Here is a 2,869-nt window from a genome sequence, read left to right as displayed (position 1 = left end):
AAATATGAGAGTACTTATGCAAACAAAATACTAGCTCCTGCTTATGGATGCAGATGTATATGCAGTAAAAGTACTAAGAAGTACAGGGCAATAAAGTCCCAAAGTCAGGATAGTGGTTATTGCTTCTGGGGAGGAGGCAAAGAGGTTGGGATTTGGGGAGGGATATCTGTACGGGGCCTCTCGACTATTTGGGCAAGGCTTCGTTCATATACCAGATGGCAAAGATTAAGGTGTTTGCATTATTCTCTTTTTTTTTAATTGAGTGTATTGGAGTGGCATTGGTTAATTGGTTAATAAAATTATATAGGTGTACACTTCTATAAGACATCATACATCGTCTGTATATGTGTGTTCACCACCTAAAGCCAAGTCTCCTTCCATCACTATTTATCCCTCCTTTACCCTCTTCTACCATTCTTTATTATTATTATTATTATTATTATTATTGATTTTTAGAGAGAGAGGAAGGGAGGAAAGGAGAGGGAGAGAGAAGCATTGATGTGAGAGAGAACCATCAATCAGCTGCCTCCGGCACACCCCCTACTAAGGATTGAACCAGCAACCCCTCCATGTGCCCTGACCGGGAATCGAACTGGCAACCTTTTGATGCACAGGATGATGCCCAACCAACTGAGCCACACTGGCCAGGGTCACCCTGCATTATTCTGTATAGATTTTTTTAATCTTAAATATTTCATGATAAAATTTTATTTTATTATATTTATTGATTTTTTAGAGAGGGTAAGAGAAAGAGAAAGAGAAAGAGAGAGAGAGAAACATTGACTTGTTGTTCCACTCATTTATGCATTCATTGATTGATTCTTATAAGTGCCCTGACTGGGGACTGAACCAGCAACCTTGGCATATCCAGGACAATGCTCCACTCAAGTGAGCTACCTGTCCCGAGCCTCATGATAAAATGTAAAAAGTAATGAACAAATTCGTGCTTATCACATAGGAGAGAGTGCCTCCTTGGCTGAGGTGATCTGGGAAGGCTTCAAAGAGGAGGCAACATTTCAACTGGACTTAAAGGATGAGCCTCGGTTTGTTCACCTGTAAACTGAACATGCAGATAGAGCGGAGAGGTCCAGGAGGGCTGGTGTTTCCCCCATTATATCAGGGGTCAGCACAGTACGGCCTGCTGGCCACGTCTGGCAGGCCACCTGGTTTTGTGCGCCTGCACACTAAGACCGGGTTTGACATTTTGAAATGGAAGAAAAAGTTCAAATGAAATTTTTTTTGTTAATCCTCACTCGAGGATATTTCTTGCTATTGGTTTTCAGAGAATGGAAGGGAGGGGTGAGGGAAGAGAGCGAGCGAGAGAGATAAACATCGATGTGAGAGAGAGATATTGATTGGTTGCCTCCTGCATGTGCCCCAACCAGGGTGGGGATGGAACCTGCAACCCAGGCACATGCCCTTGACAAGGAATAGAACCTGTGACCCTTCTGTGTGAAGGCCGACACTCCAACCACTGAACCACACTGGCCAGGGCAGAATATTATTTTGTAACACATAAAGATGATATAAAACTCAACTGTCAATGTTCATAAATAAAGCTCATCCAGTTGTGAATTGTTTGTGACTGCTCTAGTGCTGTAGGGGCAGAGTTGAATCGTTGTGACCTTATAACTGGCAAAGCCACAATATTTGCCATGTGGCCCTTCATAGAAAAAATTGGCCAACTCCTGCACCAGACCACGGTCTCTTTGATTCATTTGCCTCTTTCTTCACACTTAGCCATAATAGCTAACACCGGCTTTGCACATATTAATGTAATCTTACAACAAATGCCCATGAGGTAAATGCTATTATGACTTATCCCCATTTTACAGATGAGGAAGACTGAGGTGCAGAGCAGTTCATTCCCATGTCAAAGTCACATACCTAAGAAGTGGCCAGGTCAGAATTTGGACCCAGGCAGCCCATGCTCATCATCGCTCTGCTAATCTGCCTCTTAATAAACATTTGGGAAGCTTACTTCAGGGCCCAGGATCTGGTGGTCAGGGCAGGTCTTCCCCAAACTCCAGAGAGCCGGGTAAGCAGTTCTGTTCTGTGCCAATGTTCATTATTGGCTCTTGTGGGCTGCCCTTCACTTGGGCCTGGGCTGGGAGGAAGAGTAGGAGGCGGCAAAGGGAGGAGAGCGGGGACCAGGGGGAGGGGGAAGGGGTGGAGCAAGCGCACATTTCTTGTAAATGTTGCTCAGCTCCTTCAACTGCTCTGCTGGTTCTTGGAAACCCTTACCACAAAGGGCCTATCGAGAACAGTGTTGTAGCAGATATGGCCTCATCCCCCCAGCTCACTTCCTGCCCAGCCTTGTGCTAGTAACCCCGATTGCAAAGAGCAAGGTTACAGTGACCCCCAGCATCGCTGTGGGAGGAAGTGCAAAAATAAGCAGAACTAGGGTCAAGCTGAGAGGACAGACTTTATTTTTATTTATTGTAACAGGACATACGATGCCCAGAATTGGATTAATCGTAATCCTTGGTTCCTAATATATTCTCACCCCTGGACCAAGCATGGCCTGCTGTTATCATTATATTATGTTGGGTAGTGAGCCTATCACCCAACTCAAGAAGCAGACATTGGCCCTAACCGGTTAGGCTCAGTGGATAGAGCGTCAGCCTGCAGACTCAAGGGTCCCAGGTTCGATTCTGGTCAAGGGCATGTACCTTGGTTGCGGGCACATACCCAGTAGGGAGTGTGCAGGAGGCAGCTGATCAATGTTTCTCTCTCATCGATGTTTCTAACTCTCTATCCCTCTCCCTTCCTCTCTGTAAAAAATCAATAAAATATATTTTTTAAAAAAAGAAGCAGACATTGATAGTGATATCCATCCACCTTTACAATCCTCTCTTACTCCACCCCT

This window comes from Myotis lucifugus, unplaced genomic scaffold, assembly GCF_000147115.1.
Source record: "Myotis lucifugus unplaced genomic scaffold, Myoluc2.0 scaffold_564, whole genome shotgun sequence".
In the NCBI taxonomy this organism is placed as follows: Eukaryota; Metazoa; Chordata; class Mammalia; order Chiroptera; family Vespertilionidae; genus Myotis; species Myotis lucifugus.
This window is presented reverse-complemented; position numbering follows the sequence as displayed.